This window comes from Crocuta crocuta, unplaced genomic scaffold (assembly GCF_008692635.1).
Source record: "Crocuta crocuta isolate KB4526 unplaced genomic scaffold, BGI_CrCroc_1.0 scaffold337, whole genome shotgun sequence".
Taxonomy (NCBI): domain Eukaryota; kingdom Metazoa; phylum Chordata; class Mammalia; order Carnivora; family Hyaenidae; genus Crocuta; species Crocuta crocuta.
The window spans coordinates 1,475,337-1,503,059 of NW_027528873.1; the positions used below are offsets into that span (position 1 = coordinate 1,475,337).

The window sequence follows — 27,723 nt, forward strand, 5'->3', positions numbered from 1 at the left end:
CTGAATGAGTCATCAATAATATAAGCAATCAAAAATAACGAGCTAATCAATTACAAAATAATAAGGAAAGAGAATGGTGCAATTACTGCTAAAGAATAAAAAAACATTTATGAGACAGCCAAATCGAACACTAGTTTCACCAAATCAACTATAAAAACCTATCTTGGAAACAAACTGGGAAATTCAAATATATATTAAATATTAGATTATATTTTAAGGAAATATTGCTACTCTTGCAAGGTATAATAATGACATGTTGGTGGGGCACCTGGCTGGCTCAGTCAGTGGAGCATGTGACTCCTGATCTTGGGGTCAAGAGGGGGGATTTAAGGCCCACACTAGACAGAGAGATTACTTAAAAATGGAATCTTTAAAAAAATCACTCACCTTAAAAAACAACAGTAATGGCATGGTAATTATGTTTCTAAAAATCAGCCTGACCTACTGAGTTAGAGAGAGATGCATAACAAAGTATATGTACGGGTAAAATGACATTATGTTTGGCAACTGCTTTAAATAATTTCATTTTTTTTATAAAGTGAATGGACAGCTGATTTCAACACAGGTGTGAAGGTAACTCAATGAGAAAAAGGACAGTCTGTTCAACAAATAGTGTTGAATCCAGATATCCATATACTAAGATATTGAATCTTAATTCTTATCTCATACCAAAAATAAAAATTAGCTCAAAATGGATCCTAGACCTAAATGTAAACTCAAATCTTTAAAACTTCTAGAAAAAAATATAGGAGAAAATTTTGATGTTGGATTATACATATTACTTAGATACAATGCCATAAGCACAATTTATAAAATTAAAAAAACTATTAAACATCATCAAAACTAAAAACTTCTGCCCTTACCCAGATACTGTCTACAATACAAAAAGGCAAGCCCCAGAGTAGGAAGAAACATTTTCATATCAATGAAGGATTATATCCTGAAAACATAAAGAGCTCTCAACATACAATAATAAGAAAATAAAACTCAGTTTTTTCAATTCGCAAAAGGTCTGAACAGACACTTCATCAAATATGTATGGATGGTAGGGTCACCTGGCTGGTTCAGTCAGAAGAGCATGCAACTCCTGATCTCAAGGTTGTGAGTCCAAGCCCTACTGTGGGCATAAAAGCTTACTTTAAAAGAGAAAAATGTGTAAGGCAGACCAAAAGGGTTCAATATTATTTGTCAATACAAATTAAAACCAGAATGTGACACTACTACATACCTAATACGAGGGCTAAAATGAAAAACAAAAAAATAAACTAAATAAAAATAAAAACTCCAATCATGCCAAATGTTGGCAAGGATACAAAGGAACTATAACCCTCATAAACTGCTGGTGGGAATGTTAAATAGTACGACTACTTTGGAAAACAGTTTGGCAGTTCTCAACATATACCTACCATATGATCCAGTCATCCTACTTCTAAAGCTACATAAAAAGAAATGAAGGTATATAAACACACAAAAACTTGTACACAATTATTCACAGCAGCCTTATTTATATTAGTCAAAAACTGGAAACGATTCAAATGTCCATCAGCACGTAAATGGATATAAAAAACTGTGGTATATTCATGCAGTGGAAAACTCTACAGCAAAAAGGGGGGGCACTATTGAAACATTCAACAATATAAATGAATCCCAAAAAAATTATGCTGAGTGCAAAAAACGTGACAGTAAGAATGCATGCTATACAACTCTACTTACATAAAACTCTAGAAAATGCAAACTAGTCTATAGTGATGAGGGGAGAGGGGTAGATGGGAGAAAGAGGAAAGACAGATTATAAAGGGACACAAGGAAACTCGTGGGAATGATGGATGGTGATGATTCAAGGGTGTGTACATATGTCAAAATGTACCCAACTGTACACTTTAAATACCTGCAGTCTATGGCAATTATACTTCAATAAAGCTTTTTTTTTTTTAAGTGAGAAGAATAGATTAAACAAGAGAGCACAATGTTGATACTTAATGAAGCTAGGTGAGAAGAAGTACGTTATATTTCTCCTCTCTTTTTGTGTATAGCTGCAGTTTTTCATAACAAAAAGATTTTGTTGGGGCATCCTGCTGGTTCAGTCAGTAACTAGAGTATGTGACTTTTAATCTCAGGGTCATGAGTTCAAGCCCCACACTGCGCACAGAACTTACTTTAAAAAGAAAAAAGGCCTTGTTAAGCTTCTGAACATCCAATAACTAAAATACGGAAAATAATAAAATGTACTCCCTGGGATCACCATGAAAACAGAAGCAGCTAATGTGTCATAGCCAGATACAGTAGATTCTAGAAAATGATAGCTCTTTTCCCTCCCTGAACATCTAGCCTTTACTAATTCCTCCCTACTAACTGTTACACCTCATAGTCTGAACCCATCACACTGACACTCGTGTAGGCCCTGAGCCTTTCTGATGCGTCAGTCTTGTTTCTGTGGGCAGCGCAGTGCACTGATGGACTGTGCTCTCAGAGTCCAAGAGCTTCGTTATAAGAGCTGGCTCCAACGCTTATTGGCTGCAACATCTTGGGCAAATCAAACATCTTCTCCCTACTTTTAAGTTTTTATTTATTTATTTTAAGAAAGAGAGAAACAGGGGGAGGGAGAATGCGAGCAGGAGAGACAGAGGGAGAGAGAGAATCCTGATAAGTGCTAACAACGCGGAACCAACAAGGGGCTCAAACTCATGAACCGTGAGATCATGACCTGAGCCAAAATCAAGAGTAGGAAGCTCAAAGGACTTATCCACCCAGGTACCCCGATCTTCTCCCTGCTTAAGCTCCCTTATCTGTGAAATGGTGAAATTAATAGTAACTACCTTATAGCATAGTTATAAAAACTGCAGAAACAACACCTGGAACTTGGTAAGTCCAATACAAATGTTTGCTGCTAATTATTATTTTTTATTTTTATGCAAAAGCCCTAAGTTCTTTTGAGCTATCAATTATATATTTTCAACAACTTTTGTTCCCCCAGAAGAGATTAGTACATAGTAGCCATTTAGTAATTCTTTTAAGACAAAACATTATTGTATCTACTCCTATAATTAAAAAAAAATCTTAAAATGGTATCTAAATATACACAAGAAAACACTTCTAACTCTACCCTTGAAATAAACTGAACTTTATGTGCAAAAAAAAAAAAAATGCTCACAGGATAATAAAATCTAAAATGCTTAGGGACGCCTGGGTAGCTCAGTCAGTTAAGTCCCTGACTCTTGATTTTGAGTCAGGTCATGATCTCACAATTTCGTGGTTATCAAGCCCTGCATCAGGTTCATGCTGATAGTGTGGAGCCTGCTTGGGATTCTTTCTGTCCCTGCTCGCATGTTCACTCTCGCTCGCTCGCTCTCTCTCTCGCTCTCTCACTCTCTCTCTCAAAATAAATAAACTTTAAAATAAAATAGCTAAAGGTGAGTACTTACTCTGTGTCAGCGCTCTAGCAGGCAAGTTCTTTACATGCATTTCTATATTTTATCCTCATTACCACCCTATAATATTATTACTACTCCTTGAGGAACTTAAAGAGGTTGAGATCCCATGGCTACCAAGTGGCAGTCCTGGGATTTGAACCCAAGTCTAACTGCTGAGTGTGAGCCTTACACCACCCTCTACATAGTAACTATTAAAAACCAGAAAAAAAGTCTGAGACATTTAACCATAATTAACCACATTATGTTAACTATAAGCTCTCTGAGGACTTTTTAAAGTACATCTCTTACCAGAGTGCATGGGGAAGTCATTATACATAGGCACCCTAAACTGATGTTTTTATAAACATGAACAAAACCACATGAAGTTACTACAGGTGTCATTAACAGCTACTGGTCCTGGTCCTTTGTCTATATTTATCTACCACAATGCAAACACAGGGAAATGCCAGCTCGTGAACATCAAGTAACAGCATTTACGACAAATGAATCAGGAGTTTTCAAAAAACAAAAAAAGCTGAGAGAGGAAAAACAAAAGTTAACATTTAAAATTGAGAAGCATTTATGAAACATCAACCATCTGTCACAGAATTACAATCATAATAAACCTGTACATGTCCCTACTCTTCAGCATAGATTTTTGGCAAAGACTCTCACAAATGAAACCAAATCATCTAATGTATAACACTAGGAAAAAAGGAGCATGAAACTGTAAAACCAGAACCTCTAAGATCTCACCCTTACTAGACAGCTGGAAATGCTGAGGCCTCCTGAGGCCTGAAACCCAGAATAGCATTCTTTTCAGAGACTGCACCTCACCACCCTAAAGCATTAACTCCCCAGACTTAAAATCCTGAATTTCTGGGGTACTGGAGGAAAAAGCACTATGGTAGATTTAAGAATTTTTTGATGAAGTAGTTATAACTAAAATGAATTACATGAATGAATTCATGGACTCCTACCTTCCTTCCTTTCTAGATCTGTTGTTCTCACACATTCTACCCTTAATCCTGTCACGCTATACCAGTGATACTTGCCAGCATATCCCATACCCTCTCCTGCCTCCTACCTTAAATGTTATCATTCCCTCTCCCTAAAATGTCCTCATCTACATAATCTCCTGATCAATTCTTACTCCTCTAGACTCCTGGAATCCTTCCCTAATACTCTTCTGTGCACCCACGCACAGGGCATATCTATGTCAAAGCAAGAGCATACTACATCAAAGCACTACTTACGAATAGCTCCCAATGTCCTATTATTTCCAGCTCTTTACCTGCAGCTTTGAAACATATTATGGTCTCAATAAATATTTACATATGGGTAAATAAATTAATGAAGGAGCGAAACAAATTCTACTGAAGTCACTTAGTAGAACAATTATACCAGAAAACTGAACATCTGATTTAAATCATGCTTAACAGGAAAAATCTAACTGTGGCCTTCAAAGTAGTCTTTCAGTGAACAGTCTAAGAAAATCCATGAAGAGCACACAAAGGTGACATCTTTACAACATGAAGTCAGGGTAATATTAACCAATATACACACAAAATGCCATACACATAGAACTCTTAGAACTCACTAAAATTTAAAAAAAAAAAAACTGAAAGGATTTAACTCGTATAAGTCTATTTAACTCAGTTAAGTCTATTTGCCTATGGCTTTACAAAATGTCAGTCTACATTTTATAGTAGATGTATCTTTCTATAAAAGAGTAAAGCAGAAAAATATTAACACATATACAGAATTCTTACTGCATCATCACATGCAATGGATCAAGCTTTACCTAATACCACTTTGTCTCCAATCCATAAACTCCTGTCATATGAAAAGGAACATGAAAATCTCACCTATAACCTAAGCACTGCACCCCTACTGTGTAGCAACCCAGTAACAGTACAGGCATTTCCTTCCATAAATGATGTATTTTAAACTAATGTTTAATTGTAGAACTGCTTATTCCCATAAAACTGGCATCTATTAAATTTACATAGACTGGAGAACTCCCATAATATCAAAGGATAATACCCATTAGTTTTAATATAAGGAAAAAGAATACAGAATTTCACTTCAGAAAAATTCACTAAGATCCACATTTATGTTTTTGTATTTGTCTGCATCTATGCTATATTTCACAATAGAAATCTTTAGAAACATTTAAATAAATTTTTAAAACTAGCAATATAAGTTGCAAAATATTTTTCTCATGGCATCTCAAAATGCATCCAAAAGGAAAATTTAATCATTTAGCTTAAAAAGTAACCAACCTCTTTGCTTACAAAAGGAACATCATACCAATTTCCAAAATCAATTACTTCATCTTCAGTTTCAAGGGCAAAATTCTCACTTTCAAAATGTCAACTGATTCAAAAAAAATCCAATGATTCAGCAAAATAATAAAGATGCTTGTTAAGCAAGACTGTGTTTAAATAGACTTAGAAATGTTACTCTCAACCAGGAGTAAATTATCAAAGGAAATAATACTGCAAGGTTACACTACTTTCTAGCACAATATCATCATATTAATATTTTAATAATAACTGAGTTAGACTGTTGTCAGACTTTATAAACACTTAGGTAGAGGGGATACTGACTCTTTAAGTTTATTTATTTTGAAAGAAAGAGAGGGAGCACAAGTGGGGAAGGGGCAGAGAGAGGGGGGGATACAGAGGATTGAAAGCGGGCTTGATGCTGACAGCAGAAAGTCCCACGTGGGGCTTGAACTCAAAAACCAAACTGTGAGATCAAAATCCGAGCGGAAGACAGATGCTCAAGTGACTGAGCCACCGGATGCCCCTCTTTTTTTTCTTTTTTTTAAGAGTATGCTCTGTGCCCAATGTGGGATTTGAACTCACAACCCCAAGAACAAGAGTTGCAATGGTCTACCAACTGAGCCGGCTAAGTCACTGAGCAAGTGACTCTCTAGATCTCAGGGTTGTGAGTGAACCACAATGGGCATAGAGCCTATTAAAACAACACACACACACACACACACACACACACACAAACACACACATACCTCAGACCACCCTGATAGACATATAGTATATAATTACAATTATAGGTTGTACTGGTGTGTCACTTTAATAAAAGCACTTTTTATTAGAGCAATTCTCAAGGTTTTCAAGTACTTTAAGCTAAATACTATCTAGAAGAATGTGTTTTTTAATGCTTTTTACTTATTTTGAGAGAGGGAGGGAGGGAAGAGAGAGTGCAGGGGGAGGGAGGTGGAAGCGACAGAAAAAGATACAGACATAGAATATGAAGCAGGACCCAGGCTCTGAGCTGTTGGCACAGATCTTGATGCAGGGCTCAAACTCACGAACCGTGAGATCATGACCTGGGCTGAAGTCAGACACTTAACTGACTGGGCCACCCAGGGACCCTTCAAATATTAATTGTTTATTAAGTAAAGCTAATTAAGTTTTTCAGTGTTCTAGTTTTCAGTCTGTCTTCCCTTTATCTAATCTAAATATTCAACCATGGTTATCAACAAGAAAGATAATAAATTATTCAATTGGATACATATTTCCAAGTAGTTCTACTTCATCCCCACAATGTTCTCCCCTCACCATATCTATCCCTTCTGTTCCACTTCCAAATGGATGGTATTTTGGGCATGGGAACTAATTATTAAGCCTATTTAAATCACTGTAGTCCATAACCATGTCTTAAGGTAAAAGGAGTATTTTACTAAATAGACAAAACTAGTAAAACGAAGACTTACTACCAATATCTAGTTCAAAACATGGTGACTTTATTCTTTGCCTTTGAAGATACAGCTGAGGGAATTCTCCTACATGACGGGCAAGTATTTCCTATTTTTAAATATTTTTATTGTTTAATAAAAAAGTACACAAAAAGAAAACTCTGCAATGAGTTACTATATAGCAAACACGTACTGTAAAGCAAACCACAGTCCAAGTCAAGAAATAGAACACTGCAAGCATTCAGAGCCTCCTGGGGTGTCCCTCTAAGATCGCAAACCCCTTCCTTTCCCTAACCTCTCACCACAACTCTGACTTCTGAGGCAAGTTCTTTTTTGTTTTTTAATCATTAATAGCACAGGAGTGAAGCAAACAATTCTGGTTTATTGGATATACTCTGGCATCTACTATACAGATACATACTTTAGACATGAATTTCATCATCCAGACAACTGTTTGTTTCTCATTACAGGGGCAATGGGTCCAACAGACTTACTGGGTGTTTTCTGTTCTTTGGGGTTTTTTGGGGGTGGGGGGGGTCATGCATCTTCATCCCAGAAATGTTATCCAATCAATTCTGGTACCTATTTATAACAAGTGACATCATGACAATAAGAAATGACTGTATCTAGCAAAGGATACCCACACGTAAGAGCTGTGAGGGTGAGTCATGAGCCAAATTGTACAAGTGTATGGTGATGCTGATGAGTAACTAACCAACAGCCCTCACATCTAGGAACTGAATCAGTGCCAGAAAGCCATCTGGATGGCAAACAGTAACATGAGAAGAATTTTAAATAGCTTTACAGCTGTAGAAAAAGAACTATTCCAGGCTCTGAACCTTTCAGCTCTGTCTGCTATCATTTTGAAAATAAGTTGTAATACATAAAAATTAAAGCAGCATCCTAAAAAGCTGGCATTTCTCCCAAGCCACTTCAGGATTACTACTTTAGACACTAGTTTAACTTTGGTCTATGCAAGTATTTCTTTGTCTGTTTAAATGCTTTTCTTCAGAGACCAATTATCCTCCTAAGCTATTCAGCCATGAATGACAAAATGCTTCTGTGTGTAGCTTTCATTTCCCCTTCACTACTGACAGTAAACAGAGAATTTGAAAAAATAAAGACAGCTAGAAAAATCTAAGAGATATTTCCCTTAGTACCAACACTCTCTTTCACTGCCTATTCTATCTAGAGGACACGGTAGGTCAAGAGAGGCAGGCTGAGTGTCATCTCAGTGCTAGGCTTGACCAAGAGACAAAGACAGTGGAAAAAAATGGAAATTCAAGTTAATAAATATTTATTAGCTACGTATACTTTTTAAGATACTGTAACACACACTTGACTGCAGGAAGAAGGGCTTACAAGAATAAAACATGAAGCAGTGTGCAACCCAGCCTGTACCAGAGCACCTAGGTCAGCTGAGAAACATGAATGAGAGACTTGTCTGTTCTGTTTCATTCAGATAGTGTACCTTCTCAGGCTGCTGGAAGTAATAAAACAGAGTGATAGTAGAGGCTCATATTACTGACTGTAATATTTTCCATCTCAACCCTTACAAAGGCTCAATCACAAGAGATGAGGATAGACTATTGGAAAAGTAGGTATAAAGTACCTGCCTGAACTTCACAAAGAAGGTTGGAAGGTAGTGTCTAGGGATCGGACCTCACCTGAAAAGTTGAGGCAGCACCACATTATCACTGTCATGAGACCCCACCACTCCTGCCACACACTACTCTGCCTCTGATCTCTGCACAGCAGAACAAGTACTGGGAGTTACACAGTATGGAGTATAATAATTTATTATAGGTCACTATGTCTACATTCTCAAAAAGTCTGAAATCTTCATCTATTTATGCTTCAAACTCCACTTTTGGTTATTGTTCTACATCTAATTTATAACAATACTCTATAGTTATCTAATAAATCACATTTTATTTCAAAAATTTCAAATACAGCATTGTTTTTAAAACAGAATTACTTTTTTACTTGCCATGAGAACTTTAAAGATCTACTCTTAGCAACTTTCAAATACACAATGCAGTATTATTAACTATAGTCACCATCCTGTACATTACACCCCCATGACTTATTTATAACTGGACATTTGAACCTTTTGACCCTCTTCACCATTCTGCCCACACCTCACCCCTGCCTCTGGCAATCACCAATCTGTTCTATGCATTAATTAGTTCAGCCTTGGGTTTTATTTCTTATTTAAGATTCCACATATAAGTGACATCATATACTTGTCTTTCTTTGAATTATTTCTGAGAATAATGCCCTCGAGGTCCATCCATATTGTCACAAAGTATTTCCTTCTTTTTATAGCTAAATAATATTCCTGTGTGTGTGCGCGTGTGTGTGCATGTGTGTGTGTACCACAACTTTTTTATCCATTCATCCTTCAGTGGACACTAGACACTCAAGTTGCTTCCACATCCTGACTACTGCACTAATGCTGTAATGAACATAAAGATAGAGACATCTTTTTGAGTTAGTGTTTTCATTTCTTTCAGATAAAAATTCAGAAGTGGGACTGATGGATCATATGGTAGTTTTTCGAGGAATTTCCATACTACTTTCCATTCTGGCTCTGACAGTTTCCATTTCCACCAACAGTGCACAAGGGATCCCTTTTCTCTACATTCTCACCAGTACTTATTATTGCCTCTCTTTTAGATATTAGCCATTCTAATAGGGGAAGGTAATGATCTTATTGGGTTTTTTTAATGATAATTTCCCTGGTGATTAGTGATGTTGAGCACCTTTTCATGCACCTGTTAAACATCTGCAAGTCTTCTTTGGAAAAATGGCTACTCAGAGATGTGTGAATTTGGGTGAGGGCAGGGTACAACGAATTTGTACGGGTTCTTTATACCTCTCGGATATTAACCCTTCATCAGGGATATGATTTTCAAATATTTTCTCCCATTCAATAGGTTGCCTTTTCATTTTGTTGATGGTTTCCTTCACTAGTTTGAGGTACTCCCACTGATTTTTGCTCCTGTTGCCTTTGCTTTTGGTGTCAAATCCAAAAACTAATCATCAAATCCAAAAATAACATTGCCTGAGAAAGAATGAAATCTGGCCATGTGTAGCAACATGGATGGACCTTGAGGGTGTTATGCTGAGCGAAATAAGTCAGGCAGAGGAGGACAAATATATGTTTGCACGTATAGGAGGATTAGGAGAACTTAACGGAGGACCATGGGGGAGAAGAAGGGGGGAAATAGTGGGGGAGGGGGAGAGGCAAACCATGAGAGACTCTTGAATGCTGAGAACAAACTGAGGACTGATGGGGGGGGAGGGGAAGGTGGGCATGGAGGAGGGCACTTGTGGGGATGACCACTGGGTGTTATATGGAAACCAACTTGACAATAAACTATTTGAAAAAATAATAATAATAACATTGCCAAAATCAAAGGAGGGAAACTTACTGCCTATGTTTTCATCTATGGATTTATGGATTCAGATCTTAAATTCACATCTTTAATCTGTTTGAGTTAATTTTTGTGTGTGGTAAAAGATGGATCCAGTCCATTCTTTTGTATGTGGTTGCCCAGGTTCCCCAGCACCTTTTTATTGAAGGGACTGTCCTTACCCCCACTGCATTTTCTTGGCTCCTTTGTCATAAATTAATTAAACATATATGCATGGCTTTATTTCTGGGCTCTCTATTCTGTTCCATTGATCTACGTGTCAGTTTTATAACAATATCACACTGTTTTGATTACTATAAGTTTGTAATACACTTTGAAATGAGAAAGTGTGATGCCCCTAGCCTTGTTCTTTCTTATGATTACTTTGACTGCTCAGGATCTTCTGTGGTTCCATATGAATTTTAAGATTGTTTATTCTATTTCTGTAAAAAAAAAAAAAGCCACTAGAATTATAATAGGGATTGCACAGAATCTGTACATTGCTTTGGGTAGTATGGACACTGTAATAATATTACTTTTTCCAATCCAGAAGCACAAACTATCATTTTGGTTTACTGTGTCTTCTTTATTTCATCAATGTCCTATAGTTTTATGTGTGCAGGTTTTGCACCTGCTTTGTTATATTTATTCCTAGATATCTTATTCTTTTTGTTGCAATTATAAACGGGACTGTTTTCTTAACTTCCCTAATAGTTTGTCAGTAGAGAATTTCACAGATTTTTTAGAATGATTTTTGTATTTGCCAACTTTACTGAATTTATTACTTCTAACAGCTTTTTGATGAAGTTGTTAGGGTTTTCTACATCTTACCTTCATTTCTTCCTTCCTAATTCCTTCCAATTTGGAGGCCTTTTATTTCTTTTCCTTGCCTAACTGCTCTGGCTAGGACTTCCACTAATATGTTGAATAAAGGGGTGAGAGCAGGCATCCTTTTCTTGTTCCCTGATCATAGAGGGAAGATTTTCACACTTTCTCTACTACTCAAGCTGGGGCTTGTTATAGATGGCCTTTATTGGATTGGCCTATGTTTTTCTTTGTACTCTGTTGAGAATTTTTATCAAAAACGCATGTCAAATTTTGTCAAATCTACTGAGATAATAACATGGTTTCTAAACCTTCATTTTGTTGGGGCACCTAGGTGGCTCAGTTGGTTAAATGTCCAACTTTGGCTTAGGTCGTGATCTCATGGTTTGTGAGTTCGAGCCCCACATCAGGCTTGTGCTGACCGCTCAGAGCCTGGAACCTGCTTCGGATTCTGTGTCTCCCTCTCTCTCTGTTCCTCCCCTGCTCATACTCTGTCTGTCTGTCTCTCTCTCTCTCTCTCTCTCTCTCTCAAAAAAAATAAATAAGTATTTTTTTAAAAATTTTTAAACCTTCATTTTTGCTAATGTGATGTATATCACTGACTAATTTATGGATATTAAATCATCTTTGTATCCCCAGAATAAATTCTAAATGATCACACTATATGATTCTTTTAATGTATTGCTGGATTCAGTCTGCTAATATTTTGCTGAGAATTTTTGCATCTATGTTCATCAGGACTATTGGCCTGTAATTTTCTTTTCCTGTGGGTCCTTGTCTGGTTTTGCTATCAGTGTAATGCTGGCCTCATTAAATGAGTTTAGAAGAATTCACTCCTCCTCTGTATCTTGGGAAAGTTTGAGAAGGCTGGTATTAACTCTTCTTTAAATGTTTTGCAGAATTCACCAATGAAGCCATCTGATCCTGGACTGTTATTTGTTGCAAGTTTTCAGTTACTGATTCAATTTCCTTACCAGTAATTTGTCTGTTCAGATTTTCTACTTCACCATTCAGATTTGGTCAAATGTATGTTTCTAAGAATTGATTCATTTCTTTTAGGTTGTCCAATTTGTTGGTGTTAAAAGAGCATTATTTTTGCCTCTCCTCTTCTTAATACACCATTTAAAATACTGCTTAGCTGTGGAATGTGCTGTTCAATTTTATTCACTCATACCACCCACATCATTTACTGTCACAGATGACTTACTAAGAGAAGAAATAAACTGAAAAATGTCATTATTATTAATTTCATACCACAAATACAAAATCTAAACAAAAAGGTTTGCTGGCTGAATGCAGCTCTTAAAACCAACCTATACTTTTCCTCTTGATCATTTTTTCAAGTAAAAGCTACTATTAGAGGTTCATCTGACTTTATTTCCCAGCTTCAAAAATGATACCATCTGGATACTGAGGGGATACTCTTAAGGAATTTAAAATGTATTGGCTAAAACACTGCAGTGAAAGATAGCTTTAAGAATCCAAATAATCTGGGGCACCTGGGTGACTCAGTTAAGCATCCGACTTCAGGTCAGGTCATGATCTCACAGTTCGTGGGTTCGAGCCCCGTGTCGGGCTCTTTGTTGACAGCCAGCTCAGAGCCTGGAGCCTGTTTCAGATTCTGTGTCTCCCTCTCTCTCTCTAACCCTCCCCTGCTCACACTGCCTCTCTCTCTCTCTCAGAAATAAATAAAAACATTAAAAAAAAAGAAGAAGAATCCAAATAATCTAAAAGAGTATTTAAAAACTAGCTGCAGGGGCACTTGGGTGGCTCAGTCAGTCAAGAATCAGATTTCAGCTTTGGTCATGATCTCACAGTGCATGAGTTCGGGCCTGCATTGGGCTTTCTGCTGTCTGCAAAGACCCTCTGTCTCACTCTCTCTTTCTCCCTCTTCCTCATTTCAATTTAAAAAAAAAAAACAAAAAACAAGAAGACATCATTTCATAGATCACTATTGGTGGGAGAATAAATTGATTCAACCTCTTCCAAAGAGTCTGGTATCAAAAATTCCATTACTAGGGACATTATATAATAATTACAGGGTCTATCCATCAGGAAGAGCTAACAATTATAAATGGCTATGCACCAAATTCGGAGACACCTAAATATATAAAAGAATTAATCACAAACATAAGCAATCTTATTGATAAGAATGTGGTAACTACAGGGGACTTTAATACTCCACTTAGAGCAATGGACAGATCATCAGACAGACAATCAGTAAAGAAACAATGGCCCTGAACGATACACTGGACCAGATGGACTTGATAGATATATTTATAACTCTACATCCCCAAACAGCAGAATATACTTTCTTCTCGAGTTCACATGGAACATTCTCCAAGACAGATCACATACTGGGTCACAAAAATAGCCCTCAATAAATATAAAAGAACTGAGGTCATACAATGCACAACTTTCAGATCAAAATGCTATGACTTGAAATCACCCACAAGGAAAAGTCTGGAAAACCTACAAAAGCATGAAGGTTAAAGAACATCCTACTAAAGAACAAATGGGTCAACCAGGCAATTAGAGAAATTAAAAATATATGGAAACAAATGAAAATGAAAATACAACAATCCAAACCCTATGGGATGCAACAAAGGCAGTCCTAAGAGGAAAATACACTGCAATCCAGGCCTATCTTAAGAAACAAGAAAAATCCCAAATACAAAATCTACTGCACCTCTAAAGAAAATAGAAGCAGAACAGCAAAGACACCCTAAACACAGCAGAAGAAGAGAAATAATAAAGATCAGAGCAGAAATAAACAATATAGAATCCTAAAAAACACAGTAGAACAGATCAATGAAACCAAGAGTTGGTTTTTTGAAAAAATAAACAAAACTGATAAACTTCTAGCAAGGCTTCTCAAAAGAAAAGAGAGGACCCAAATAGATAAAATCACAAATGAAAATGGATTTATTACAACCAATCCCTCAGAAATATAAGCAAGTATCAGGGAATACTATGAAAAATTATATGCCAACATATAATTTTGGACAACCTGGAAGAAATGGACAAATCCATAAATACCCACACACTACCAAAACTCAAAAGGGAAGAAATAGAAAATTTGAACAGACCCATAACTCGTGAAGAAACTGAATCAGCAATCAAAAATTTCCCAAAAGATAAGAGTCCTGGGCCAGATGGCTTCCCTAGGCAATTCTACATTTAAAGCAGAGTTAATACCTATCTTTCTGAAGCTGTTTCAAAAAACAGTAATGGAAGGAAAACCTCCAGACTCATCCTATGAAGCCAGCATTACTTTGATTCCCAAACCAGACAGAGACCCAGCAAAAAAAGAGAACCACAGGCCAATATCCCTGATGAATACGATGCAAAAATTCTCAACAAGATACTAGCAAACTGAATTCAACAGCAGGTAAAAAGAATTATTCACCATGATCAAGTGGGATCCATTCCTGGGCTGCAGGTTATTCAATATTCACAAATCAGTCAATGTGATACATCACACTAATAAAAGATAAAAATCATATGATCCTGTCAATAGATGAGGAAAAAGCATTTGACAAAATACAGTATTCTTTCTTAATAAAAACCCTTGAGAAAGTCAGGATAGAAAGAACGTACTTAAACATCTTAAATGCCATTTACGAAAACCCCACAGTTAATATCATCCTCAATGGGGAAAACTGAGAGCATCAGGAACACAATGGGGAAGTCCACTCTCACCACTGTTGTTTAACATAGTGTTGAAAATCTTAGCCTCAGCAATCAGACAACAAAATGAAATAAAAGACAGCAAAATTGGCAAAGATGAAGTCAAACCTAGACTTTCCACAGACATGATACTCTACATTGAAAACCAGACAGACTCCAACAAAGTCTGCTAGAACTGCTACATGAATTCAGCAAAGTCACAGGGTACAAAATCAATGTACAGAAATTGGTTGCATTTTTATACACCAATAATGAAGTAACAGAGAGAGAAATCAAGAAACTGATCCCATTCACAATTGCACAAAGAAACATAAAATACCTAGGAATAAACCTAACCAAAGATATAAAAGATCTGCATGTTGAAAACTATAGAGAGCTTATGAAGGAAACTGAAGAAGACACAAAGAAATAGAAAAACAGGCCATGCTCATGGATTAGAAGAATATTGTTAAAATGTCAATTCTACCCAAAGCAATCTACACATTCAAGGCAATCCCAATCAAAATTGCACCAGCATTCTTCTCAAAGCTAGAACAAACTATCCTAAAATCTGTATGGAACTACAAAAGACCCTGAATAGACAAAGTAATATTGAAGAAGAAAACCAAAGCAGGAGGCATCACAATACCACACTTTAGCCTCTACTACACAGCTGTAATCATCAAGACAGTATGGTATTGGCACAAAAACAGACACATAGACCAATGGAATAGAATAGAGAACTCAGAATGGGACCCACAAATGTATGGCCAACTAATCTTTGACCAAGCAGGAAAGAGTAGCCAAAGGAAAAAAGACAGCCTCTTTAACAAATGGTGCTGGGAGAACTTGACAGCAACATACAGAAGACTGAAACTAGAGCACTTTCTTACACCACACAAAAATAAACTCAAAACGGATGAAGGACCTGAATGTGAGACAGGAAACCATCAAAACCCTAGAAGATAAACAGACAACAATCTCTTCGACCTCAGCCACAGCAATTTCTTACTCAACACATCACCAAAGGCAAGGGAATCAAGAGCAAAAATGAACTATTAGGACCTCATCAAGATAAAAAGCTTCTGCATGGCAAAGGAAACAATGAACAAAACTAAAAGGCAACCAACAGAATGGGAAAAGATATTTGTAAATGACATACTGGATAAAGGGTTAGCATCCAAAATCTATAAAGAACTCACCAAACTCCACACCCGAAAAACAAATAATCCAGTGAAGAAATGCGGAGAAGACATGAACAGACACTTCTCCAAAGAGCACATCCAGATGGCCAAAAGAGACATGAAATGATGCTCAACATCACTCTCCATCAAGGAACTACAAATCAAAACCACACTGAGATACCACCTCACGCCATTCAGAATGGCTAAAATGAGCAAATGAGGAGACTATACATGCTGGCAAGGATGTGGAGAAATGGGCACCCTCTTGCGCTGTTGGTGGGAATGCAAACTTGTCCAGCCCCTCTGGAAAACAGTGTGGAGGTTCCTCAAAAAATTAAAAATAGAACTACCCTATGACCCCACGATAGTACTACTAGGAATTCACCCAAGGGATACAGGAGTGTTGATGTATAGGGGGACATGTATCCCAAAGTTTATAGCAGTACCTTCAACAACAGCCAAATCATGAAAAGAGCCTAAATGTCCTCAACTGATGAATGAATAAAGAAGATGTGATTTATATATACAATAGAATACTACTTGGCAATGACAAAGAATGAAATCATGCCGTTTGCGGCAACGTGGATGGAAGTGGAGGGGATTATGCTAAGTGTAATAAGTCAGTCATAGAAAGACAGATACCAAGTTTTCACTCATATGTGGATATTAAGAAACTTAACAGAAGACCATGGGGGACGGGAAGGGGGAAAAAAGTTACAGAGAGGGAGGGAGACAAACCATAAGAGACTCTTAAACACAGAGAACAAACTGAGGGTTAATGGGGGGTAGGGGAAAGGGGAAAGTGGCTGATGGGCACTGAGGAGGGCACTTGTTGGGATGAGCACTGGATATTGTATGGAAGCCAATTTGACAATTATATTTTTAAAAATTCTATTATTAGGTATTCATGTCACATGCACATGAATGTTAAAAGTGGAATTTTTCATAGTATCTGAAAACTAGACACAACTTAAATGTACATTAACAGAATGGATCAGTAAGTTGTACTGAATATTTCACAAAATGGAAAATTAACAAAATATAGCTATACACATGACTATGAATGAACCTTATAAACAATGTCAGGGGAAAAAAAGAATACACACAATATGATTTCATTTACTTAAGTATAAATACAAAGTTAAATATTGTTCAGAGATATAAATGTTGATGATAAAGCTACAGAGGAAAACAAGGAAATAACAAAATATTCAGCTAAGAGTAGCTTAAGGAGAGAAAGAAAAAAAACAAAAATAATAGAATAATGCATATAGGACTGACTTGGCTGTTATGCAGAGGTTTTTTTTTTTTATTGTTCTTCAAATTCAATTTTAAGTTTTCATCTGCTCTTCTGTATATATGCTAAATTTAACACCTTTTTTTTTTTAATGGATTAAGAGCAATAACATATGTAAACCTCCTAGGCAGCACCAGGCATGGAGAATCCATTTGATGGGAACCCATTCCCCATTTTGTTCTGTGACCTTCAAGTCAAGTTCCACATTTTTCCTCTCACCTGCAGCTGTTCTCCAGCACTGCTCCAACCAAAGAATCTGGACTATCCTCATGTCCTTACTGCTTTCCCTTATAACCTTTGTCTAGATTCTGGGAGGGAACTGGTATCAGCAGCTAGGACAAACAGTTATGATTCTGCTAAACTTTATTCCTACTGCCCCCAATAGTATCTAGATAGTGAGTTCCTGAACAACAGGGACGAGATCTTTTATCCTTCAGGTTCTGTACAGTGCCTGATACAAGACATCAGTAACTATCTATCTGCTCAATGACAAATAAATAAATAAATACAAACATTACAGAGTTAAGCTACTAGCTACAAATCAACTTTAAAATCAGGCTGGTGCTTATTCATGTCCCCTAGGTCCTTTCACAGCATTTTTGTTTTCTTTTCTTTTGTTATTGTTTATTTATTCTTAAGAGACAGAGGCAGAGCATGAGTGGGGGAGGGGCAGAGAGAGAGGGAGACACAGAATCTGAAGCAGGTTCCAGGCTCTGAGGTATCAGCACAGAGCCTGATGTGGGGCTTGCACCCACAAACCACAGGTCATGACATGAGCTTAAGTCGGACGCTTAACTGACTGAGCCAAGCAGGCTCCCCTTCTTTTGTTTTTCACTTGAAATATAGTTGACATACAATGTTATGTTAGTTTCACATATTCAACATAGTAATTCAACAATTCTATAGCCCCTTCAGTTTTTTTTTTTAATGTTTATTTATTTTTGAGAGAGTATAAATGAAAGAGAGGCAGTGAGAGAGAAGGGGACAGAGGATCTGAAGTGGGCTCCACGCTGACAGCAGAGCGCCTGACGTGGGCCTGAACCCATGAACCATGAGATCATGACCTGAGCCAAAGTCGGACACTTAACTAACTGGTTAAGGTGCCCCAGCCCCTTCATAGTTTTAAAGAAGACCCTCTTGGCTGCTCAGGAATAGCAGAAAGGTACCTCCAAAGTTGCGTTAAAAGTATCCACCTACTGGGGCACCTGGGTGACTCAGTCAGTTAAATCAGAATTTCAGTCAGAAATTTCAGAAATAAATTTCAGTCAGAAATCCTGAGCTGAAGTCGGGCTCAGGATTTCACAGTTCCTGAGTTCAAGCCCCGCGTTGGGCTCTGTGCTGCTGGCTGAGTCTGGAGCCTGCTTCTGATTCTTTGTCTCCGTCTCTCTCTGCCCTACCCCTGCTTGTACTCTGACTCTTTCTCTCTCTCAAAAATAAACAAACTTTTTTTTAAGTTTAATAAAAAGGGGCCCCTGGGTGGCTCAGTTGGTTAAGCGTCCGACTTTGACTCAGGTCATGATCTCACAGTTTGTGAATTCAAGCCCTGCATCAGGCTCTGAGCCGTCAGCACAGATTCTGTGTCTTCCTCACTCTCTCTGCCCCTCCCCTGCTTGCACTCTGTCTCTCTCCCAAAATAAATAAACATTAAAAAGAAAAAATTTTTTAAGTTTAAAAATAAATATCTGCCAACCAAAACAGTGGATTTGTCATCATGGGCTGTATATAATAATCTCAAACCATTATAATAATTCTTAAAACTTTGAATAAAAAATTAACATCTTTTTAAAAATGTTTTTATGTTTATTTTTGAGAGAGAGAGAGGGAGAGAGAGAGAGAGAAAGCAAGCACATGAGCAGAGAGGGGCAGAGAAAGAGAAGGAGACACAGAATCGCAAGCAGGCTCCAGGCTCTGAGCTATCAGCACAGAGCCCAATGTGGGGCTAACACTCACGAATCATGAGATCATAACCTGAACTGATGTCAGACACTTAACCAACTGAGCCACCTATGCAAACCAAAAATTAACATCCTTTTTAAAAGTAACATAAATTATTTTCTATTTCAACTCTATTACAAATTTTTATAAAATTCTGTTTAAAATGTACTCTATATATTATGCATGAAACTTGTTAACCTTCCACATAAACAAAACAATGATATTTAATAACACGTGACTATTTAGCATGCTCTTCTATTGGAAAACTGTATGGAGATCAACAAGGCAGCCATTTACACTGCCCCTTATATACTACTTCCTCTGTCATGTGGCAGTCAAATGCTAAGTGAGATGCTTGCAGCAAAGAAAACAGTTTTGAAAGGTCATGCTACACAGATAGCCAGAATTTCCTTCACAATATCCTTACTGTCTATAGCAGACTATATGACAATCTGACCACAGTTATTCTCTGAGTAAAAGCAAAAACCATGTTATCAAAGGACCAGAAACAGTAGGCACTCAACAATATGATCTTTATGAACATTTTCTCTAACTGCGTAAACACTCAATACACATTGAAGGAAAAGAACCCTAAGGCAAAGACAAGAACTGGAGAAAGGGAACTAGTAAAGACCAGAACACAACTTTAAAGCAGTTTATTCAGTGTTCATGTAACATGGTAAGAAGCTTCTAAAATAAGCTTTTTGATATTAAAACATGTAATTTACCAGCAAAAAGAGTAATGGTGAAGACAATGAATATGATCTATTTCAAATTTTTCAAATCTTAATGACAATTACAATCAAGTTGCAAAGTTTCAAAAACCTCTAAGGAGCTATAATCCCATCAATATTCTTTCCCTCAATAATTCTTATTGGTCTATTTACACATCTGAACAGAGAGTATCTTTTCTGAATTGTTACACGAACAATGTGTTAGTCAACAGCAAGAGGAAAATTTCTCTATTTCTTATAAAATTTCCAATCTCAAAGGTTAACAAGTATACTCTTTGGGGGGGGAAAATCATTCTAGGGGCACCTGGGTGGCCCAGAGAGTTAAGCGGCTGGATTTGGCTCAGGTCATGGCCTCACAGTTCGTGAGTTGGAGCCCTGCATCAGGTTCTCTGCTCTCAGCACAGAGCCTGTTTCAGATCCTCTGTCCCCCTCTCTCTCTGCCCCTATCCCAGCTTACATCTCTGTCTCTCTCAAAAATAAATAAACATTAAATAAAAAATCATTCTAGCTCACTTAATCATCTTGTCCTATCCTGGCAAATCATACTTATTCCTGCCTACTAATCAAAACATAGCTTTCTCCTGAGCCAAGCAAAAATACTTATTAGTACATTTGTTATCATAAGCAAGTTACACAGACATAGTAACCATAAGTTTCTGGCAGCACATTCTTTTTAAGCCTCCAGAATTTTAACTCCTATGAAGCTGTCTCATTAAAATTTAACTGGAACACAACTTTCTTGGGGCACCTGGATAGCTTGGTCTGTTAAGCATCTGACTGTTGATTTCGGGTCAGGTCATGATCTCGCAGTTTATGAGCTCCAGCCCTGCATGGGGCTCTGTGCTGACAGTGCAGAGCCTGGATGGGATTTTCTCTCCCTCTCCCTCTCTCAAAATAAATAAATAAAACATTAAATCTTCTCTTTTTTCAATGTTTCTTTATTTTGAGAGAGGGAGAGAGAACGTGGGCACACTGCAAGTGCATGCACTCTTGAGAGGGGGAGGGGAAGGGAGGGAGGGAGGGAGGGAAGGAGAGGGAGGGAGGGAGAGAGAGAGAGAGAGAGAGAGAGAGAGAGAGAGACTCCAAAACAAGCTCCAAAATGCCAGAGCAGAGCCCAATGCAGAGTTCAAACCCACAAACCCTGAGATCATGACCTGAGCCAAAACCAAGAGTTAAATGATTAACTGACTGAGCCACTCAGGAGCCCCTTTTTTAAAAAAGTGTTTATTTTATTTTTGAGAGAGAGAGAGAGAGGGCAGGGGAGGGGCAGAAAGAGAGGGAGACAGATGATCCAAAGCAGGTTCCATACTGACAGCAGAGAGCCTGACGTGGGGCTTAAACTCAAGAACTGTGAGATCATGACCGGAACCGAAGTTGGATGCTTAACTGACTGAGCCACGCAGGTTCCCAGAGCATCCAATTTGATTTTAGCTCAGGTCAAGATCCCAGGGTCATGGGACTAAGCCCCTCTTCGGCCTCCAGGCTGAGTGTGCAGCCTGCTTAAGATTCTCCTCCTCCTCTCTCCCTCTGTCCCTCTCCTCCACCAGCACACATGCATGTTCTCTCTCTCTATCTCAAATAAATAAGTCATAGGGATAAAAAAAAAAATACAGGTATTAACTGATCTACGAGAGACTTAAATCAGGATATATAGTCACGCTATCATTCCAGTACTCGGGAAAATGACCGCTGCATCCTAAAAACACACTACGTATGGATTTAATACATGAGTTAGAGCTGAAATATTCACTTTATCACCTCCTCTTCACTCTTTATTCTATTGGAAGCTTATTTTCAGCCACAAACCGTCCTGAAGTGGTCCCTACTATCCAGCAGTGATCTAAGTGCCAACTCCAGAAAAGTTTCAGTTTTCAATGAGTCTCTCTAGAAAAGCTTTCAACAATACTGACCTCACCTCTCCACTTCATGAAGCTCTGTTAACTATGGGGTAAACATAATCCCAAATATCAGACTATTTTAATCGCTTCTCGGCCTTTTGGCTAAGATCAAATCCAAATACCAGACTATTTTAAAACAAAGGCTAGGGAGGAAAAAAAACACAAAGCCTAGGATTTCTACCCAACCCCAAACATAGAGATTAACTAAAATATTTAGAATCTAAACAATATTTACATCTTCCTTTTTTATTTAACTTCTGGAAAATTAACATAAGATACAAAATTGGACACTTACCTCAAATTGACAGCCCCCATTTCAGCCTTTTAGGATAACAGATGATAGTATTACTTATTTTTTTTTAAATGAAGTTTTCATGGAAGACTTTCAAATTAGAAGATACACTACAAAAAAAAGGTGAAGATAAAGGTATTAACACCTAAATGAGCTAAGTTAAAAATAAATTTGGGGACACCTGGGTGTCTCGGTCAGTTAACAGACACTTAACTGACTCTTGATTTACCTCAGGTCATGATCTCACAGTTTGTGAGATGGAACCCCGAACTGGGCTCTGTGCTAACAACACAGGGCCTGCTTGGGATTCTCTCTCTTCCTCTCTGCCCTTTCCTTGCACACACTGTCTCTTTCTCTCCCAAAAATAAACATTTTAAAATAACAATAAATAAATAAACATTAAAAAACAAAAAGAAATCTGTCCACTTTAAAAAATAGAAGTGAATACGGGACACCTGGGTGGTTCAGCTAAGCGTCCCACTTTGGCTCAGGTTACGATCGATCTCACGGTTTGTGGGTTCGGGCCCCACAGCAGTCTCTCTGCTGTCAGCACATAGCCTGCTTCAGATTCTCTGCCTCTGCCCTGCTCGCACTCTCTCTCTCTCAAAAATAAAGAAAATCAAATAAATAAATAAGTAAAATGAAATGATAAAACAGAGGTGCCTAGATGGTTCAGCTCTGGTTATGTTCCCTTGGTTCATGGGCTCGAGCCTCAGGTCGGGCTTTGTGCTGACAGTACAGGGCCTGCTTGGGATTCTCTCTCTCCTTCCATCTCTCTCCCTGCTCCTCCCAACATGCATGCCTGCATGCACGGTCTCTCTCTCAAAATAAAATGGATAAACTTTGAAAAAAATAAAATAAAGTAAAATAAATCTTATTATTTGTATGACATTTGAATGCTTATAACTCTATTTTTAAATATGGGAAAAATATTAAAAAAAAAAAAAAGAACCACACATGAAATACAAATTAGAGACAGAAGGGACTTAAGTGGACATCCTATACAACTATCTAAATTCTCTGATTTAGATCACCTCTTTCTTGAAACCTTGTTTCTGTAACATGCTAACTTTCATTCTACTTCTCAACTACGTCATAAGCTATCCCTCTACGTCATAAGCTGCCAACTACAGATAGCTTTTTTCATTTTTCCTCCTTTCTCCTTTAATATCTGACATACACAAAATATATGGAAAGATGCACGCAAGAAAACATAAGATGAACACTGTAAATCACCATCCCACAGGAGAATAGTAATAACATTACATCTACATACATACTCCTCTCATCTCCACCTTTATCTTGAATAACTATTTCATTAGGCTTTAAAAAATAAGTTTGTCACGTATGTAAATATCCCTAAACAATATTTTGTTTAGGTTTGTGTCCCTGGCTTCCTTTTTCAGCTTGATAAATTCATATGCTGTATGGAATCTTCAGGGACTTGAATTTTGTCACTCAAATATTTTTCTAAGCTTTATCCATGTTACTTTTTATTATTATTTTATTATTATTCTATAGTATTCCATTACATAAATATACTATAGTATATACTATAGTATATTTATGCCTTCTATTTTCAGGCATTTGGATGGTTTACAGTTCTTTGCTTTTATCAACATTATTACAAAAGTCTCCAGGTGCAAATGAAAAATAATTTTTTTAGGGTAATGCTTTAAACCTATAACTGGAATTGGTGGGTTAAACAACATGGAAATTCCCAACTTTACCAAAACACCAAATTGTCTTCCAACTCACTCTACCAACTCACCAGTAGTATGTAAATCTTGCCAATGCTTGGTACAAATTTCTTAATTGGTGGCAATACAGAACATATACAACTTTACTGTGATTTCAGTTTGTATTACTTGATGTGATTACCTTTCACATGTTTTACTTTTTTTGGGGTTTTTTTTTTATCTTTCAGGGAGAGAGAAAGACAGAGTGAGGAGGGGAGGGGCAGAGAGAGAGGAGAGAGAATCCCAAGAAGGCTCTGCGCTGTCAGCACAGAGCCCAACATGGGACTTGAACTCATGAAACTGTGAGGTCATGACCTAAGTCAAAATTAAGAGTCAGACACTTAACTGACCGAGTCACCCAGGCACCTTTCAAATCTTTATTAAGTATCTATGTTCCTTTCTGCATTCCTATCTCACAGTTTTTAGCCAATTTTATTTGTTTTTTTTTCTTATTTGTTAGTAGGCTTTATATATTCAGGACCAGGCTTAGTTACATAATATGCAGGGTCCAACACAAAAATAAAAACAGGGCCATTATTCAAAAATTATGAAGTTTAGGACAGTGATAATTTAGTATTAAAATAAGTGTGAGGCCCTGTGTGACTGAACAGGTTGTACATCCATGAAGGTAGCACTGTTTAGGACACTAATTCTCTATTACATATAGGACAATTATTTTTTTTCCAAGTTTGCAATAATTTTTTCTAAGTTTAGTTTATCTTTTCATTTTCTTTATGGCGTCTTTACATGAACATTAATTTTAATGTGGTCAAAACTATCCATCTTTTTTAAGTTAATCCTTCTGTCTCATTGAGAAAATCCTATAGTCTTCACAAAGTTTTACGGCTTTACCTTCCCATGAGTCCAAAACCATGGGTGCTTTCCAATGATCAGTGGGATCACAGCCCTCTCCTCTCAGCCATTATGCCCTGTTCTTCACTAATAAAATCTTAAAGGACTTTATGACCTTAATTGATAGAAGCATCCTAATCACATCATTTAATTCACTTCTAGACAAACCCACTCAAACTGGATTAGAGCACAAAGTTTGGAACTATTTACATCTTGTCACTAATACTTAAAGTCAGAAATTTTAATAAAAATTCCAAGCATCTGATTAGAACATTTTACATTTAAATATTTAAAAGGAAGAAAAATCTTCAAGTTTCATAAAATTAGTAGGAATCATAGGAGAGCAGAATTGTTACTTCAAAGCTTGAAAATCTTTTCTATTTAGTATCTTCAAAATAAAATTGTTAGGAAGCAAGTAATTGAATTCTAGTCTTGGTTTCTTTGTTTTTGTAATAAGGTCCATAAGATTCTTTTTAAAATGATAAGAATGTTATAAAACAAACTTTAGAACAATGTCAAAATATATCAAACTGCTTACTTTTCCAAAAGGGAATCAACCAACTCAAAAAAAAACAATTGCAAAAAAAACAAAAACAAAAACCAATTGGTTAGTGCAGGATGCTAATAGGGAAACTATGTATGTGGGGGCAGGGATATATGAGAACTCTGTAATTCCTACTCAATTTTACTGTGAACCTAAACTGCTCTAAAAAATGATGTCTTTTGAAAATGTGAAAAAAGATATGTATCACAAATGCCACCAAAAGAAAAAAAAAAAAAAAGCAAGTCTGAGGGGCACCTGGGTGGCTCAGTTGGTTAAGCGTCCAATTTCAGTTCAGGTCACGATCCCATGGTTCGTGGGTTTGAGCCCCACACCGGCTTCTGTGCTAACAGCTCAGAGCTTGGAGCCTGCTTCAGAGTCTGTTTCCCTTTCTCTCTGCCCCTCTCCTGCTCGTACTCTATCTCAATCAAAAATGAATGTTAAATTTTTTTTTAAAGAAATAAGCAGTTTGACACAATATAAGCTAATACTGACTGTAAGTATACTGATTACTCTTCTTGAACAGTCAACAAAATTACTGATTTATTCAAACACACAATTCAATAAAATTTATTCTTAAAATTCCTAGTAAAGCTTTAGGTAAAAACAATGTTCTTAATAACCTTACACATGAAGATTCACTCTTACAACTTTATTGTGAAAAGAAAGGAAAACATTCTGGACAAACAATAAATATCCCTTAAACTTTAAAAGGATAGGTGGATCACACCAGTCAGACTGGCTAAAATGAACAACTCAGGAAACTACAGATGCTGGCGAGGATGTGGAGAAATGAGAACCCTCTTACATAGTTGGTGAGAATACAAACTGGTCCAGCCACTCTATAAAACAGTGTGGAGGTTCCTCAAAAAATTAAAATTAAAAAATTAAAAATTACCCAAGGGATGCAGGAGTGCTGATGCATAGGGGCATATGTACCCCAATGTTTATAGCATCACTTTCAACAATAGCCAAATTATGGAAAGAATCTAAATGTCCATCAACTGATGAACAGATAAAGAAGATGTGGTTTATCTATACAATGGAATACTATTTGGCAATGAGAAAGAATGACATCATGCCATTTGCAGCAACATGGATGGAACTGGAAGGTATTATGCTGAGTGAAATAAGTCAGGCAGAGAAGGACATATACCATATGTTTTTACTCATATGTGGATATTAAGAAACTTAACAGAAGACCATGGGGGAAAGGAAGGAGGAAAAAATAGTTACAAACAGAAAGGGAGGGAGGCAAGTCACAAGAGACTCTTAAATACAGAGAACAAACTGAAGGTGGGGGATGGGGAAGAGGAGAAAGTGGTGATGGGGATGAAGGAGGGCACTTGTTGGGATGAGCACTGGTTGTTGTTTGTAAGCCAATGTGACAATAAATTATAGTTTTTAAAAACCAGAAAAATAAAATAAAATCCTGTTTAAGAGTGAACACAAAAAAAAAAAAAGTCAGGTGGCAGGGGCAGAGTTCAAAAGTTGGCCTATGACCAAACCAAAACCCCTATACAGATTCTATCTCTAGTCCTTGTTCAAGTAAAAGTACTTTTCGGGGTGCCTAGGTGGCTTGGTCACTTAAGTGTCTGACTCTTGACTTCAGCTCAGGTCATGATCTCATGGTTGGTGGGTCCAAGCCCTGAGTGGAGCTCTGCACTGTCCACGCAGAGCATGCTTGGAATTCTCTCTTTCCCTCTCTGTCCCTCCCCATTCGTGCTCATGTGTGTGTACTCTCTAAGAAATTTTTTAAAAATTTTTAAAAAGTACTTTTCTACAGGAGCGCCTGGGTGGCTAGTCGGTTAAGCGTCTGACTTTGGCTCAGGTCATGATCTCCTGGTTCGTGGGATCGAGCCCCGCGTCGGGCTCTGTGCTAACAGCTAGCTCAGAGCCTGGAGCCTGTTTCAGATTCTGTGTCTCCCTCTCTTTCTCTGAACCTCCCCTGCTCACGCTGTCTCTCTCTCTCTCTCTCAGAAATAAATTTTAAAAAACATTAAAAAAAGCTAAAAAATAAATTTAAAAAGTACTTTTCTACAAAAGTAAAACCAACACTATGCTTCAATCATGCAAGTTATATTATAATTTATGAACCCGCTAAACTGTTTAAATAACAATGATTTCAACTCCCAATCTTCATCCACAAATAAGCAAGCAAAACCACGTAAATTTGAAATCACTTCATGGTACACATTCAT

At 37.2% G+C, this 27,723-nt stretch overlaps 1 protein-coding gene across 1 annotated transcript in view; it reads right to left on the bottom strand.

The window, feature by feature from the left end:
- Positions 1 to 27,723, bottom strand: part of PIK3CB (phosphatidylinositol-4,5-bisphosphate 3-kinase catalytic subunit beta) — a 161,740-nt gene that overhangs the window by 99,893 nt on the left and 34,124 nt on the right. Inside the window, exon 2 of the mRNA XM_077756682.1 lies at positions 22,394 to 22,500. The gene's annotated coding sequence lies outside the window, so the exon portion shown is untranslated. The remainder of the gene's footprint in view (positions 1 to 22,393; positions 22,501 to 27,723) is intronic.